Source organism: Pan troglodytes, chromosome X, assembly GCF_028858775.2.
Source record: "Pan troglodytes isolate AG18354 chromosome X, NHGRI_mPanTro3-v2.0_pri, whole genome shotgun sequence".
NCBI classification, from domain to species: Eukaryota; Metazoa; Chordata; class Mammalia; order Primates; family Hominidae; genus Pan; species Pan troglodytes.
In genome coordinates this window covers 37,517,816-37,535,925 of record NC_072421.2, presented here as the reverse complement: position 1 = coordinate 37,535,925, position 18,110 = coordinate 37,517,816, and the positions used below count along the sequence as shown (strand labels likewise).

General features: G+C 36.8%; 1 protein-coding gene across 1 annotated transcript in view; it reads left to right on the top strand.

The window, feature by feature from the left end:
- LOC107971164 (collagen alpha-1(XXIII) chain) overlaps window positions 1–18,110 on the top strand; it is a 273,306-nt gene that overhangs the window by 50,998 nt on the left and 204,198 nt on the right. The window contains exon 2 of the mRNA XM_054676477.1: window positions 4,158–4,209. The gene's annotated coding sequence lies outside the window, so the exon portion shown is untranslated. The remainder of the gene's footprint in view (window positions 1–4,157; window positions 4,210–18,110) is intronic.

Here is an 18,110-nt window from a genome sequence, read left to right as displayed (position 1 = left end):
ACTTCCTTACTCCTTATTCTTTAACTAAACCGTAATCCTTTGAATAAGAGATCTGAAAATATTATTTTGATTAGTCAGGACATTTTGTTCCACTAAGGAAATTAACTCTGCTCTTTCTTAGAGATTTTCAAGGGACATTTTGGGAAGACTATCTTAAAAATAAAAACAAGGAGTGTTGTTTGTTTTAAATTTCACTTTCTTAGTTTATTTGTATTTCTCCTATGGAAATTAATATTTAAACTGCATCTACACAACAGAAAGCTGAAAATATAGTTGACAATTATCTAGTGGATTTAAGTTTAAATGGAAAGTCTAAAAATAAAATTCACATCTCAATGTTTATTAAGATGTCTAGGGCCCTGGTTGGTCAGTAGAAGTTTTTGATAGTTATCGGTATTTTTTTTGAAATAGTGGAAAAAAAACAGTACTCACAGCTTAAGAATATTTTGTGTTCAAATGTCTTAGACTAAGAGACTATGCCCTTGCTATAATTCTAAAATATGGAGTGAGTTACCAAGAAACCAACAGGGCAATAGTGGCTTAGTAAAATATAGTTTATAATTTGTACATTAAATATTCTTGTTCCAAATAATACTTTATAGGTGTTAGCCTTCTATCAGAAAGATAGTCTAGATTATACCAAGGTGAAATCCCTACATGGTATACTAAGAAAAGTTGAGTAACTGAGATAAGGGAGAAAGAAAAAACCAGCCGAAAGCCTGAAAATGTATGGTTCTAGAAGTATTGGTGCCTAATGATAATGAATACAATTCTATCGTACTTGAACTTCATGCCAAACTCCACTTGGAAATTTACAATCAGCTATTTCAGCCACACTTCTTGTATCCGTTATTATTTGTCAGTGATTCAAATTCAAGCCCTCTTTCCTCAAATTCAAACTTCTTCAAAAACACTTTTTCTGCCTTGATTTCATTAAAACAAATCCATATATAAGGCTATTGCATATGATTGTGAAGACCACTTACTGCACAAAGTAACCAAATTCATATACCCTGGTATTGAGCTGTATACATCTACCAGGAGAAAAGAACTCATTTTTTCCCTAATTTACATGCAAGTATTGTGAGACTAGTAGCATTTCTCCTTGTATCTGAATGTCACTGATTTCCTCTGTAACCAGTAATCTTTATCAGAAGCTGCTAAACAAAGACATATGTAGTGTTTTTGTGGGACAGTCCTGGTTTATGCCTATTGCCCCTGTATAATTGTTCATAGTACTATCTTTTACTTTCAAATGTGTCCCATTTGGGAAGACAAATTACATGGTCACTGTATTAGTCCATTTTCATGCTGCTGATAAAGACATACCCGAGACTGGGCAATTTACAAAAGAAAGGTTTAATGGACTTACAGTTCCACATGGCTGGAGCCGCGTAACAATCATGGCAGAAGGCAGAGAGGAGCAAGGCAAGGAGGAGCAAGTCACATCTTAGGTGGATGGTGGCAGGCAAAGAGAGAGTGTGTGCAGGGAAATTCCTTTTTATAAAATCATCAGGTCTCGTGAGACTTATTCACTATCATGAGAACAGCATGGGAAAGGCCTGCCTGGGTCCCTCCCATGACATGTGGGATTTTAAGATGAGATTTGGGTGGGGACAGACACAGCCAAACCATATCATTCTGCCCCTGGCCGCTCCCAAATCTCATGTCCTTACATTTCAAAACCAATCATGGTATCCCAACAGTCCTCCAAAATCTTAACTCATTTCAGCTTTAACTCAAAAGTCCACAGTCCAAAGTCTCATCTGAGACAAAGCAAGTCCCTTCTGCCTATGAGCCTGAACAAAGCGGGTACAGGCCCCATGCAAGTCCAGAATCCACTGGGGCAGTCAAATATTAAAGCTCCAAAATGATCTCCTTTGACTCCATGTCTCACATCCAGGTCACACTGATGCAAGAGGTGGATTCCCATGGTCTTGGGCAGCTTGACTCCTGTGGCGTTGCAGGGTATAGCCTCCCTCCCAACTGCCTTCTTGGGCTGGCATTGAGTGTGGCTTTTCCAGGTGCACAGTGCAAGCTGTTTGTGGATCTGTCATTTTGGGGTCTGGAGGGTGGTGGCCCTCTTCTCACAGCTCCACTAGGCAGTACCCCAGTAGGGACTCTGTGTGGGGGCTTGTACCCCAAATTTCCCTTCCACTCTGCCCTAGCAGAGGTTCTCTATGAGGGCCCTGTCCCTGCAGCAAACTTTTACCTGGGCATCCAGGCATTTCCATACATCTTCTGAAATCCAGGCGGAGGTTCCCAAATCTCAATTCTTGACTTCTGTGCACCCACAGGCTCAATACCACATGGAAGCTGCCAAGGCCTGGGGATTCCACCCTCTGAAGCAATAGCCTGAGCTGTATGTTGACCCCTTATAGTCACAGCTGGAGCAGCTGGGACACAGGGCACCAAGTCCCTAGACTGCACACAGCAGAGGGACCCTGGGCCCGGCCCACGAACCCATTTTTTCCTCCTAAACCTCTGGGCCTGTGATGGAAGGGGCTGCTGCAAAGGTCTCTGACATGCCCTGGTGACACTTTCCCCATTGTCTTGGTGATTAACATTAGGCTCTTCATTACTTATGCAAATTTCTGCAGCCAGTTTGAATTTCTCCTCAGAAAATGGGATTTTCTTTTCTATTGCATTGTCGGGCTGCAGATTTTCTGAACTTTTATGCTCTGTTTCCCTTTTAAAACTGAATGCCTTTAACAGCACCCAAGTCACCTCTTGAATGCCTTGCTGCTTAGAAATTTTCTTCACCAGATACTGTAAATCATCTCTCTGAATTTCAAAGTTCCACAAATCTCTAGGGTGGGGCACAATGCCACTAGTCTCTTTGATAAAACATAACAAGAGTCACCTTTGCTCCAGTTCCCAACAAGTTCCTCATCTCCATCTGAGACCACCTCAGCTGGGATTTCGTTGTCCATATTATTATCAGCATTTTGGTCAAAGCCAATCAACAAGTCTCTAGGAAGTTCCAAACTTTCCCACGTTTTTTCTGTTGTTGTTGTTGTTGTTGTTGTTGTTGTTTTCAGAGCTGTTTAAACTGTTCCAACCTCTGCCTGTTACCCAGTTCCAAAATCACTTTCACATTTTTGGGTATCTTTTCAGCAGCACTCCACTCTACTGGTACCCATTTACTGTATTAATCCGTTTTCACACTGCTGATAAAGACATACCTGAGGCTGGGCAATTTACAAAAGAAAGAGGTTTAATGGACTTACAGTTCCACATGGCTGGGGAGGCATCACAATCATGGTGGAAGGCAAGGAGGAACAAGACACATTTTAGGTGGATGGCAGCACAATCTTGGCTCACTGCAACCTCTGCCTCCCGGGTTCAAGCGATTCTCCTGCCTCAGCCTCCCGAGTAGCTGGGACTACAGGTGCCTGCCACCACACCCAGCTAACAAAATTTGATTTTTTAAATTGATGGATAAAATTGTATAAATTTATCATCTACACCATGATGCTTTAAATTATATATAATATACATTTTGAAATAGTTAAATCTAGCTAATTAACAAATGTATTATATCACATAGTTATCATTTTTTGTGCTGCAATCCCATATTTATTGCAGCACTATTCATAATAGCCAAGATATGGCACCAACATAAGTGCCCCTAGTTGGATGAATGGATTAAAAAAAGTGGTGTATATACACATGGAATACTATTCAGCCTTAAAAAAAAGGAGATACTATTATTTGTGATAGAATGGATGAAACTGGAGGACATTATGTTAAGTGAAATAAACCATAATGTAATTATTTTTGTGTCCCACTCTCTCCAGGCCTGTTGATTTATGCATAATGGCTATTGTAATGAATAAGTGTTAGTCAAAGACAGAGTGAAATATTCAGAAGAGGGTCAATTTGTTTAATTCTTTTAAAGCAGCATACTGCCACCTTCCTGGTGCTGATTGCACTCTGTTTTTTTTTTTTAATGACCTGCTCTCCCCATTACTCCTTCCTACTCTCAAAACCCACAAAATCAGGCACTTCAATGAATGAAAATACTTTGGGGCTTTTATCAAGATGAAGATGTACCACTTTGTTACTGATCAGAAGAACTTGTAAAATGGAATTTTCAATACTTCAAAGCTATTTCAGGTCAGTTTGCATGAATGATTTTGTATGATTCTATACAGATCTATGGAGAAGTGAACCCAGAGAATTTGCACTGACACCCATGGACGGAAGGTATGTGAAAGTAACTTTTAATTGCATATTTCATTGACCTTAAAAAAATGAGTCTCATCTTTGGTACTGAGTAAAAAATAAAGATTCAAATGTATTATTATCCAAACAAATTATCCAGCCTATTTTATGGTATTATTGAAATCACGCACTGTCTACACTCTGAATTCCTTTGGCAGTGCTAAGACAACTACCATCCTGCTTTCTAGCAAAAGGAGTGGAATGTAGTTAGGAGATAAAGCATACCTTCTGCAAGTATTTATAGTGTTTTGTTTTCATACATCACTTTGAAATTGCCACGTTTATAGTTAAGAGAGATAAAATGTATAATTTAAGTTGGCTTATTAAAATTGCTGAATTTTGTGTAGTTTTATGTTAGGAAAGACTATACTTATTCCCTTATAAAAATGTTACTATCACAGAAAGTGTTATGTGTCTAAACAGCTATTACTTTCCAAATAATCCCAGACTGGACACATCTCAAATAATTCCAAGTATACCATTATTTGTGAGGAATAAAATTATTTAATTACACACACACACACACACACACGCACACACACCAATTCTTAATATGTTCTTGTTATTTCTGACAAAAATAAATATTGAATTATTCTTCATTAATGAAGTACTGAGTTTTAGATTTTGAGAGTTTTTCCAAGAAAATGTTTAAAAGCACTTTTAATTATATATAATATTTATGTATTATTTTTATATTAAATATAATTAATATAGTTAGAATTTTGTCCCCTCTAAATCTCATGTTGAATTGTAATCTCCAATGTTGGAGGTGGGGCCTGGTGGGAAGTGTTTGGGTCATGGCAGAAGATCCCTTATGGCTTGGTTCTCAAGATCATGAGTTCTCACCATATATGGTTGTTTAAAAGCATGTGGCATCTTCCCTCCATCATTCCTCTTGCTCCATCTGTCGCCGTCTGATATGCCTGCTCCTGCTTTACCTTCTGTTATGAGTAAAAGCCCCCTGAGGCCTCCCTAGAAGATGTCAGCACCATGCTTGTACAGCCTGTAGAATCATGAGCCTCTCTCTCTCTCTCTATATATATATGTATATACACATATATGTATGATCACATATATACATATGTATACTTATATTTAAGTGTGTATGTATACATGCTTATATTTGTGTGTATCTTTATATGTATACTTACATTTAAATATATATGTATACACACACACACACACACACACTTAAACGAATGTGATTGTACACGGTACAAAATAAAATTCCTTAAATAACAATGTGTGTAGACGGTACAAATTGGAGATTGCATGTATTCTAGGCCCACTTTGTTAATAACAAAAGGAGCCATTTTATCCACATTTTGGCTTAAATGAAGAACTTAGTATTTATATTTGTGTTATATTCTGTTGAAAATATATTTTTTATTGTTTTTACTGCTTGCTTTGTATATTTTAAGTCCTCATGAAGAAGTTCTTTTTGAAAATATTCACATATCATAACAAATTCACATTTCATTTGCAATCAGAAAAGTTGGGAGGCAGGAAAACCAGACTTTGACATTGCCATTCTGTATTTGAAAGCATTCAGGTATTCAGCCATTGAAACTCATTCACAGTATGTTGGTGGTAGACCAGAATTAAAATCAGTTCTTCTGAATCCTTCTCATTTGATTAATAGCTTAGTAGTCAAATTGCTCACTACAAATATTATTTTCACCCCTGGAATAAAGTTAAAGCCATGCATGCTTCTGAAGCAAAAGTCTATGATTACATAAACAGTTGTTCTCTTTGATGCTGGTATCAAAAATAATATTTTCCAGGTCAACAAAATGAGAAATAACAAATTGTTGGTAGTTATGAATCCTCTGAGAGACAAACGGATGAACGCCCAGTGGAAATGAATAGTTCGCTGCTGGCACTCCACCCCTCCCATGTGTTCATTATTTTATTTAGTGAGTTTAAATGTGGACTCCCTGACAATTATTTGGCAAGGCCCATATCATCACTAGTTAACTAAAATGCTCCCCTCTCTGTCTCAGTTTCCTTGTATCAACATTTATGCAATGTATAATCCTGTGAAATCAGTAAGTTTCCCACGTGTTTTCACTTTGGAGAAAGCTAGGGAAATTGTTAGCTAAAAAATAAGTAAGTATTTTTTCCAAGTGCATATGTCCTAAGAGCCCTTTAAGACACCCTTAGAGGAATATAAAATAATGGATATAAAAAGAAGCATATTAGCTTATATAAAATAGAATTCAACTGAGATTCTGTGGATAAGGGGAAATAAAAAGAGAAAATTTTAGAAGTTATAAGGTAAGAAATAATCACTGTTCAATACAAGAGAAAGCGAAGGTATTTTCTCAGACCCAGAACATATACCAGGCACTCACTTTTCACAATTGATCATGATATTGGGCAAAAATAGAGAGCTCTAAGGGCATATGGGAACTGTGCCCTATTAGAACTGCAGCTCAGCCTCTTATAGATGCATTTTTATTTAGAAATGTGTATATTGCAGTGATGACTCTCAGAACATAAGCCACAAAACATCTGGCAATACTTAATACCACAGCCCATCCGCTGCCATCTTTGGCTGCATAAAAGAAGTAACGTCCAGTTCACAAGAGGGTAGATTCCGACGGTATTGATCAGAAACCAGTTCACTGTATTCAATCTAGGTATAGGCTGAGAGCATAAACCCAGATCAATGACTTAAGGATGCCAGTAGTATTCTTTGATATTTTTAAAGTCAAGAGTAAAGATGATTCTAAGAGACACCAGTTGCATTCTTCAAAAAATGTTACGGCTATTATGGAGAAAATAATTTGATTTTGTTTTGTTTTACTATAAAGTAATACAGATCGGAAATCACTAGATGTATGGTCCAGTGCCACAATAAATCTTTATACCCACATTAAAACTTTTGGGGTGGCATGATAGATTACTAAAACCTGATTTGCCTGTAGATTTTTGAAAGAAATTTTTAGACCATTTTAAATGTCCCCAGACACTGAATATACAATGTTGCATAAAGAAGGGAGGATGCATAAAGCCTATCTTCTATCTGCTAGAAAGAAACAGTGCTCCCATTGATGTGGGAGAAAGTAAGGACTAAGACCATCTTCCCAAATTTGAGTCAAGTCATGGGGAGGAGTAACGGTGCAGGACACAGTAACACCATACTGGAGAGCTTGCCAGACATTTTTCTGGGAACTTCATTCATTCATTCTTTTAGCAATAACAAATGAGGAGATACTGAACATCAAGCACGAAGATACTGGGCTAGAAACTATGGGCATAAAAAATACAAAATAAATACTGAAGATGGAGCTTCTGAAATGATGGAATAAGGAACATGTTAGACTCCCTCCCTAGTAAAGCAATTAAACCAGTGAAAATTATAAAAGAAAAAAATATTTTGAAGTCTCTGGAGATATTCCTAAAACCACAGAGCATTAGGAGACACATTTGTTAAAGAGAATTTACTAAGTTTTGGTCAGAACACCGAGCGTGTGAGGCATTTGAGCCACAACTTGGTCCGTTATCCATCCATTCCCAGTTATTTGTTCCAAAAGTTCTACCCCAGGCATGTGCAAAAAAGAATATGGTAGATCCCTTTCACCCAGCTGCCTGGGGATATATTTTCGTCCGAGGATGTGAAGGCTGCTGCTGTGTCTCATTCCTCTTACTTCTGAGGTGTGGAAGCCTTATTCTAGGTGTGCAGAAGAACTGGTCTCTCTTCTCACACCTTATCTCCACTCATAGGGTTAAAGGTCTACCTTAGGTACTGCAGGCAAAGGATACTGGCCCCAACTGTCTAGCTACTACCTTGCTGGTAGAGTGGAGGTTCCATGTCTGGAGGGGCAAGCTGACAAGACTGGGGCTGATATTCCAGTCCCCAGTGCCCATTCTTAGAATAGGGGTGTTACTCTGGAAAAGTGGGTTCCCACCAGCAGCTTCAGTGCAGAGACACAAGGGTTCTGTCCAGGAGTAAAGTCAAGCTTTAAGAGTAAATAGCTCCTCAGTTGTGCATGAGGGAGTGGACATTATTTGGAACAGTGAGTGGAGAAGTCATGCCTAAGTGTGTTGTTGAAAACAGTGAAGACCTTGGTGAACTATGGGTGGTATTTCTGATATAAGCAAAACAACAGAACAGCCAGGAATTTAATAGTGATTACCAGGGAAAGAGATAGCCAATGTAGCGTCTTCCTAGGATCACGGTCAACCCTGTTTGTGAAGCCTGTGGATATACACTATGCTACACCCACTGAGAAGCAATCAGAGAAAGACATGGGGCAGAGCCATAAACAGACCCATTTATGCAGGGAAGAAGTCTTTTTGGCACAAGGTGCTTAAATAAAACCTTTGAAAAGACACTGACTGAACAATCAGCTACTCTAATTCAGGGGTGACTCCTAAAAATACGGGCTTAAAAATAATATCACGGTCATCCATGATTGTATGGAAGACTGAGTATATGCCCAAGGCTGCACTCTATACAGAGTTACCACTAGAGGGAACCACCAAACTACTAGTGCCAGGATGAATGGGGCATAAAACCGTAAACTCCTTGAATTAAGATAGTAACCTTCAAGCCACACAAACATCTCATGGTAGAGAGTAAACATGTATCTAGTGAAATGGGGCTTAAGTGTAATCTTTGTGAAGTAAGTGCCTTATAATTACACAGGGGTGACCCCCCAGATAGTCAGGTTGAAAGACAAAAATAGAAAAATAACTGAGGCTACACGCTGAGTGGGAAATAGACTTACAGGAATAGTTCACCCAAGACATTAAACAAACTAGCAAGTAAAAAACCAGCAAAGATCACAACCACTTCTGGAGTGGGTCAGTACCCAAAGTTGCAATAATAAAATATCTAAAATGTCAAATTCTCAACAAAAAAATACGACACATGCAAAGAAACGGTAAAGTGTGATGCATACACAGGGGAAAAAAAAAAAAGCCAAGGCAGGCACTAGAGAGGTATTTAGGGCTGGCAGTGCTGCAGAACACCTAAGGGGCTGAGGGACACTCTGGGGAGGTGTGGAGAGCCCCAAAGTCTGGTCTACGTGACCTGCCAGGGGTAGAAGTGGCAGGGTACATGCCAGCCTCCCATGGTACACCTGCCTGATATGGTGCCTGTGGCACACAGACCTGCCAGGAGGAGGGGCCATGACCTCCTCCCTGTTTCCTGAGGCAGCTGCTGCTGAAGCTTCACTGCCTCCAGAATCCTAGCTGCAGGAGATCACATGATCCCCCATGGACATGTTAGCTGGCAGGGAGAACTGTTTAGAGTGGTGGCATGGGCAAGACTCCAGGCTTTGTGGAGTCCAGAGGGCTTGGTGCAGGAATGGCTGCAGTGGACCACAGCCACAGGTGCCCGTCCCCTAAGGCTTGCCATGCTCCTCTAGGTGGCATTGGCCTTTGGTGACTGTCGGACCTGGACAGAGCAGCATGCTCTTGGCTGTGGAATGGGGCCAGTCTATCTGAAATCCCCCTGTCTGAGCCTTTCCTGGAGCCCCAGCCTGGCTGCACCTGCTTACAGTGCAGACTTGAATACCCAACCAGCATGCTTCCTGGGGGCAGTAATTAGCCCTCAGGTTTGCTGTACTGAGTCATTATATTCACAGTACATGGCACTGAGACCGGTCCTTGACAACCCTTAGCAGATGATACATACTCTTCTATTTATAAAAGTTTTTGAAATTAAACTTTATAAGCAAGCAGCTTATAGCCAACAGTTTTATAATCAAGCAACTAATTTTGAAATATCTTCTTTCTCCTACAATTCATACGGAGAAAACAAGGAGAAATTTTACAAGTCACAACTTCAAATTATATTTTCATTAAAACTAGGAGACTCAAAAAATCAACAGATTCCCAGTTGTATATACATTCCATCAAAGGTGAAGCTACGTGGGAAGCGTGACATTGTGAGGGGACTATGGGGAAGAACAAGGTGGGCAGAGGAGTTCTAAGGGCTGGCATGTCCATACATCTCCAGCCAATAGTTGCCTCCCAAATGAGAACATCTCACTGAGAGGGAACCAGTGTGAGCATAACTGAGATTGAACACCTCAAGATCACTGGAGAAGGAATAGAGAACTAAGGCTCAGAAAGTGCTCAGGGGCCCACAGGTGGCAGATAGCAAAATGTTGCAGTAAAAGCAGTTTCTAAGAATGCATTGTGGTGTAAGCAAGGGCTGCGATGGGAACTCAGAGATCCAGGATGGCAAAGGTAGTTCACCTGAACCAGGCTGTGCTCTAAGAGCCAGAGCAAAATTGGCTACAGAAAGGACAATACCTTAAGATATTCACTGTAGGGACAGAGGAGGGAGCTGGAAGCTGTGACGCTTGGAATACTACCCTAGCATACCCTGTATCTTCCATCCCATCCTCCTATTAGAAGTCTAGAAAAATCCATCCCATTTAAATACAGGTAACAAGAAATGAGGAAGCTTTGCCTACACACAAGAATACTATAGGATAAACAATGAACAAGAGCAACATATATTTCTACACAAAGGGAATAAAACCTATCTGGAAATGGCTTCCACAAAGCAGATGAAAATTATAACTTAATATTATAATAAGAATTAAAACAACAAACAGAAAACTTACAAAATCAAATCCTTGAAAGAGCAATGATAGTTATGCAGGAATACTACAAAGCATACATCTAAGAACTCAAGAAAAGATGACCAGAAAACAGGAAGTGATGGCCTGAAAATAGAAAGCACACTAAGGGATACAGGGGAAATAAATAAAAAGCAATATCTACAGAAACATGGGTAAAAAAAGAGATTCAAAAATAAAATTAGTTCTCGTTGTGGAAATTGAAGATTATACATACGGGGATAAAAATGTAGATAAGCCTAGAACATCTGGTCACACTGGTAAACAAAAAAGTTATTAAATAATATTTGAATAATATCAAATCAACTAGAGAAGAATTTCATCTTCCCTCAAATGGGACATTTCGAGAATGAATAATAATAAATATGACAAATGGAAAGCATAAATATGTTTTAAAATATGTTTACACTCATAAGTATTTCATAACATATACACCTGTACACACACACACACACACAGACACAAACACACACCCCATCACATTCATTGGTCAACTTGGGGGGATGAAAAAAAACAAATTCATTCATTTATTTGAAAATAAAATAGTATTTTTCTTACCTTTCTAGCACAAATGTTATCTTAAGGTGTTTCTTTATAGAAGCATTTTAGCTAGTAAGTGAAGAAATAATAAAACTAGAATACCATCTTTTTGTAACTATAATTGGAAAAAACAATGCCTATCAGTGGTTGTCATCATAACAGAGAGTGCACCAGGTATTTTGGGTCTTCTAGCAAAAGGGTGCAATACCATTTATGAAGCTGTTTTGCTAAAATGCAAATCAGGATATATATATAATCAACAATTTACATAAAACACAAGAGAGTGCGGAGCATGTTCAACTAACTAAGAGGGATGCAATTAGTCAAATCCAGATTGAGTGAAATACTACAAAACAACCAATTCAGTGTTTTGTTTTGTTTTGTTTCCACAAAAATAAATAGCAGAAAATAAGAGTGGCATTCTTTGATAAACAGAAAGTCAAAAATATAAACTTGCTATGTACGGGCATTTTTGGAAATATAATTCAAACAAACTTTAACAAAACATTTATAAATAACTGAGGAAGTTTAAACATTGACTAGATATTGAATGATATTAAAATATTATACTTACTGTTTATTATTGATAATGATATTCTTTGTTTTCAAAGATTCTTGAAATGTATCTTTTTGTTGAGCGATACATTCAGAAATATCTGCAGATGAAAAATATGATGACAGGGATCTACTTCAATGTAATTCAAAGGGTGCAAGGGGATTGGGTGTGTATTAGTCCGTTCATTCTCACACTGCTATGAAGAAATACCTGACACTTGGTAATTTATAGAGGAAAGAATTTTAATTGACTCACAGTTCCACATGGTTTGGGTGGCCTCGGGAAACTTACAATCATGGCAGAAGGCAAAGGATAAACAGGCACTTTCTTCTTCAGAGGGCGGCAGGACAGAGTGAGTGCAAGCAGGGGAAATGTCAGACGCTTATAAAACCATCAGATCTCAGGTGACTCACTCATTATCATGAGAACAGCATGGGGGAAACTGCCCCCATGATCGGATTACTTCCACCTGGTTCTGTCCTTGACATGTGGGGATTACAATTCAAGATGAAATTCTGGGTGAGGACACAGCCAAACTGTATCAGGGTGTTAACGAAGCAGCTGGGTGAATAGCTGTAACAACTGAAGCTCATTATACTGTTTTCCAAAATTTATAATATTTCTCTTAAAAATCATTAAACAATTTCTATACTAACAAATAAAAGGAATACTCCTGAAAGATATTTATTGTAGGAATTATATAGAAGTTTTCTTTAGGTTAGGGAAATTCTATATATTCCTAATTTACAAAGTTTTTATTATAAAGTTGTGTTAAATTTTGTAAAAAATGGTCTCTGCTTCTGTAGAGATGTTAATATTTTCATTTTTAAGCCATTTATGTGGATTCTATGTTTCTATGTCTTTTATATTTTTTCATAATGTCAATCTCCCATTTTATTTATTATTTTTAAATTTTTAAATTTTTTGTGGGTACATAGTAGGTGTATACATTTATGGCATATGTGCGATGTTTTCATACAGGCCTGCAATGTGAAATAAGCACATTATGAAGAATGGGGTATCAATCCCCTCAAGCATTTATTCTTTGTGTTGCAAGCAATCCAATTATATGCTTTTAGTTATTTTAAAATGTATAATTAAATTATTTTTTGACTATAGTCAATCTGTTGTGCTGGCAAATACTAGGTCTTAATCAGTTTTTCTAACTATTTTTTTGTACCCATTAACCATCCCCACATCCTCCCCATCCCCCTACAGCCCTTCCCAGCCTCTAGTAACAATCCTTCTTTTCTCTATGTCCAACAGTTCAATTGTTTTATTTTTTAGCTCCCACAAATGAGTGGGAACATGTAATATTTGTCTTTCTGTGCCTGGCATATTTCACTTAACATAATATCCTCCAGTTCCATTTATGTTGTTGCAAATGACAAGATCTAATTCTTCTTTATGGCTGATTAGTACTCCATTGTGTATATATACCATATTTTAAAAATGTATTCATCTGTTGATGGACCCTTACATTGCTTCCAAATCTTAGCTATTGTGAATAGTGCTGCAACAAACATGAGAGTGCAGATAACTCTTCGATATACTGACTTCCTTTCTTTTGGATATATACCCAGCAGTGGGATTGCTGGATCATATCGTAACTCTACTTTTAGTTTTTTTGAGGAACTTCCATACTGTTCTCCATAGTGGCTGTAGTAATTTACAAATCCCTCCAAAGGTGTATGAGGGTTCCCTTTTCTCCACATCCTTTCCAGTTTTTATTATTGCCTGTTTTTGGATAAAAGCCATTTTAAATGGGGTGAGATGATATCTTACTGTAGTTTTGACTTGCATTTATCTGATGATCAATGGTGTTGAGCCCCTTTTTATGTACCTGATTGCCATTTGTATGTCTTCTTTGGAGGATTGTCTATTCAGACACATTGCCCATTAAAAAAATCTGATTATGAGATTTTTTTCCTATAGAGTTGTTTAATCTTCTTATATTCTGGTTATTAATCCCTTGTCAGATGGATAGTTTGCAAATATATTCTCCCATTTTGTGGGTTGTCTCTTCACTTTGTTTATTGTTCCCTTTGCTATGCAGAAATTTTTTAACTGGACATGATCCCATTTGTCCACTTTTGCTTTGGTAGCTTGTGCTTGTGGGGTATTACTCAAGAAACCTTTGTCCAATCTAATGTCCTGGAGAGTTTTCCCAATGTTTACTTTTAGTCGTTTCATAGTGTGAGGTTTTAGATTTAAGTCTTTAATCCATTTTTATTTGATTTTTGTATATGGTGAGAGATAGGGGTCCAGTTTCATCCTTCTGCATATGAATATCCAGTTTTCCCAGCACCAGTTATAGAAGAGATGGCCTTTCCCCAATATATGTTCTTGGTGTCTTTGTAAAAAATGAGTTTACTATAGATGCATGGATTCATTTTGGAGTTCTCAATTCTGATCCACTGGTCTAGTGTTTTTATGCCAGTTCTATGCTGTTTTGGTTACTATGGCTCTGTAATATTAGCTCAAGTTAGGTAATGTGATTCCTCCTGTTTTGTTCTTTTTGGTTAGGATAGCTTTGGATCTTTTGTAGTTCCATATAAATTTTAGGATTGTTTTTTCAACCGCTTTTGAAGAATGTCATTGGTATTTTGATATGGATTTTATTGAATCTGCAGATTGCTTTGTGAATTATGGACATTTTAACAATAGTGATTCTTACACTCCATAAACATGGTCCATTTTTCCATTGTTTTGTGTGCTCTTAAATTTTTTTGCATCAATGTTTTATAGTTTTCCTTGTATAGATCTTTACTGTCTTTGGTCATGTTAATTCCTAGGTATTTCATTTTATTTGTAGGTATTGTTAATGGGATTATTTTCTTGATTTCTTTTTCAGATTAGTCCCTATTGGTATGTAGAATTATTACTGATTTTCGCATATAGATTTTGTATCCTGCAACTTTTCTGAATTTGTTTATCAGTTCTAATAGTTTTTCAGTAGAGTCTTTAGATTTTTCCATATATAAGATCATATCATATGCAAACAAGGATAATTTGACTTCTGCATTTCCAAATTGGATGCCCTTTATTTCTTTCTCTTGATTGCTCTCGCTAGAACTTTCAGTGCTATGTTGAAAAACAGTGGTGACAGCGGCCATCCTTGTTGGGTTCCAGATCTTAGAGGAAAGGCTTTCAGTTTTTCTCCATTTAGTATGTTACTAGCTATGGGTCTCTCATATATGGCCTTTATGATATCAAGGTATTTTCCTTCTATACCCAGTTTTTTGAGGGTATTATTTTTAATCATGAAAGGATGTTGAATTTTGCCAAATGCGTATTCAGCATCAATTGAAATAATCATATGGTTTTTATACTTCATCCTTTTGATATGATGTATCACATTGATTGATTTGCATATATTCAACCATCCTTGCATCCCAGGGATAAATCCCACTTGGATCATTCATGATGAATGATCTTTCTAATGTATTGTTGAATTTGGTTTGTTAATAGTTTGTTAAGGATTTTTGCATCAATATTCATCTGAGATATTGGCTTGTAGTTTTCTTTATTTGATTTATCTGTCTGGTTTTGCTATCGGGGTAATACTGGCCTTGTAGAATGAGTCTGAAAGTATTCCCTTCTCCACTATTTTTCAGAATAGTTTGAACAGGGTTGGGGTTAGTACTTTAAATGTTGGGTAGAATTCAGCAGTGAAATCACTGGGGCCTGGGTTTTTCTTTACCAGATGACTTTTTATTGCAACTTCAATATTGTTGCTTGTTATTGCTCTGTTCAGGTTTTGGACTTCTTCTTGATTCAATCTTCGTAGGTTGTATGTGTCTAGAATTTGTCCATTTCTCCTAGGTTTTTCAATTTATTGGCATGTAGTTGCTCATAGCCTTTAATGATCCTTTGAATTTCTGCAGTATCAATTGTAATGTATCCTTTTTCATTTCCGATTTTATTTGTGTCTTCTTTTTTCTTAGTCTGGCTAAATATTTGTCAATTTTATTTAACTTTTAAAATACAAACTTTTGTTTTATTGATCTTTTGTATTGTTTTCTTCATTTTGATGCCATTTATTTCTGCTCTGATTTTTATTATTTCTTTTCTTCCCGTAATTTTGAGTTTGGTTTACCATTGCTTTTCTAGTTCTTGAAGATGCATCATTTGATGTTTTATTTGATGTTTTTCTTATTTTTTGATGTAGGCCCTTATAGCTATAAACGTCCCTCTTAGTACTGCTTTTGCTGTATCCCATAGGCTTTGGTGTGCTGTGTTTCCATTAGCATTTGTTTCAAGACATATTTCAATTTCCTTCTTACTCTCTTCATTGACCTACTTATCACTCAGGAGCATATTGTTTAATTTCCACATTTTTATATAGTTTCCCGAATTCCTCTTTTTATTCATTTCTAGTTTTATTCCATTGTAGTCATAGAAGGTGCTTGATATTATTTCAGTTTTTTTGAATGTTTTAAGACTTGTTTTGTGACCTAACATATGGTTTATCCGTGAGAATAATCTATGTCCTAAGGAAAAGAATGCGTATTCTGCAGTTCTTGGATGAAATGTTTTGTAAATATCTATTAGATCCATTTGGTCTTTAGTGCAGATTAACTCCAATGCTTCTTTGTTGGTTTTCTGTTTGGAAGATTTGTCCAGTGCTGAAAGTGGAGTGTTGAAGTCTCCAGCTGTGATTGCATTGGAGCCTTTCTCTCTCTTTAGCTCTAATAATATTGGTTTATATATGTAGGTGCTCTGGTGTTGGGTGCATATTTATTTAAAATTGTTATATCTTCTTGCTGAATTGACCCCTTTATCATTTTAGAGTGACCTTCTTTATCTCTTCTTATAGTTTCAGTCTTGAAATCTATTTTGTCTGATATAACAACTCCTGCTCTTTTTTTCTTTCCACTGGCATGGAATATCTTTTTCCATCCCCTTATTTTTCAGTCTACATGTATCTTTATAGGTGAAGTGTGTTTCTTTGTCACAACAGGTGGGTCATGTTTTTTAATTCTTTCGATTGGAGAGCTTAGTCTATTTACATTGAATGTTATTGTGGATAAAGACTTACTCTTGTCATTTTGTTATTTGTTTTCTGGTTGTTTCATGGTTTTTTCTTTCTTCTTTCTCTCCTTCCTGCCTTCCTTTAGGTGATTTTCTCTTGTGATATAATTTAATTTCTTGTTTTTTTATTTTTCGTGTATCCATTGTATGTTTTCCTGTTAGAGATTATGATGAGGCTTGCAAATACTATCTTATAATCCATTATTTTAAATTGATAACTAGTTAACATTGTCTGCAAAAACAAACAAGCAAAAAGAAAACGAATAAAAACTCGATTTGTCCCCCTGCTTTGTAACTTCTTTTTCATTCTATTTATATCTTATTGTACTTTCTAAGTCTTGAAAAGTTGCTTTTGTTATTACTTCTTATTGGTTCATCAGTTAGTCTTTCTACTTAGGATATGAGTAGTTTACACACCACAGTTACAGAGTTATAATATTCTGTGTACTTACTATTACCAGTGAGAGTTGTACGTTCAGGTGATTGCTTATTGCTTATTAATATCCTTTTCTTTCTGACTTAAGTACTCCCTTTAGCATTTCTTGTAGAACAAGTCTGGTGTTGATGAAATCCCTCAGCTTTTGTTTTTCTGGGAAAGTACTTTTCCTTCATATTTGAAGGATATTTTCACTGGATATACTATTCTAGAGTAAAAGATTTTTTCCTTCAGCACTTTAAATATATCATGTCACTATCTCTTGGCCTGTAACATTTTCACTGAAAAGTCTGCTGCCAGATGTATTGGTGCTCCATTGTATGTTATTAGTTTCATTTCTCTTCCTGCTTTTAGGATGGTTTATCCTTAATCTTTGGGAGACTGATTATTAAATGTCTTCAGTTAGTCTTCTTTGGGTTAAATCTGCTTGGTGTTCTATAACTTCCTCGTACTTGGATATTGATATCTTTCTCTAGGTTTGGGAAGTTCTCTGTTATTCTTTTGAGTAAACTTTCTACCCCTATCTTTTTTTCTACCTCCTTTTTAAGCCCAATAACTCTTAGATTTGCCCTTTTGTGTTTATTTTCTTGAACCTGTGGGGGTGCTTCATTGTTTTTTATTTCTTTTTAAAAACCTCCTTAGAGTGTATGGTTTAAAATAGCTTGCCTTTACTTGCACTAATTCTTCTTGATCAATTCTACTATTAAAAGACTCT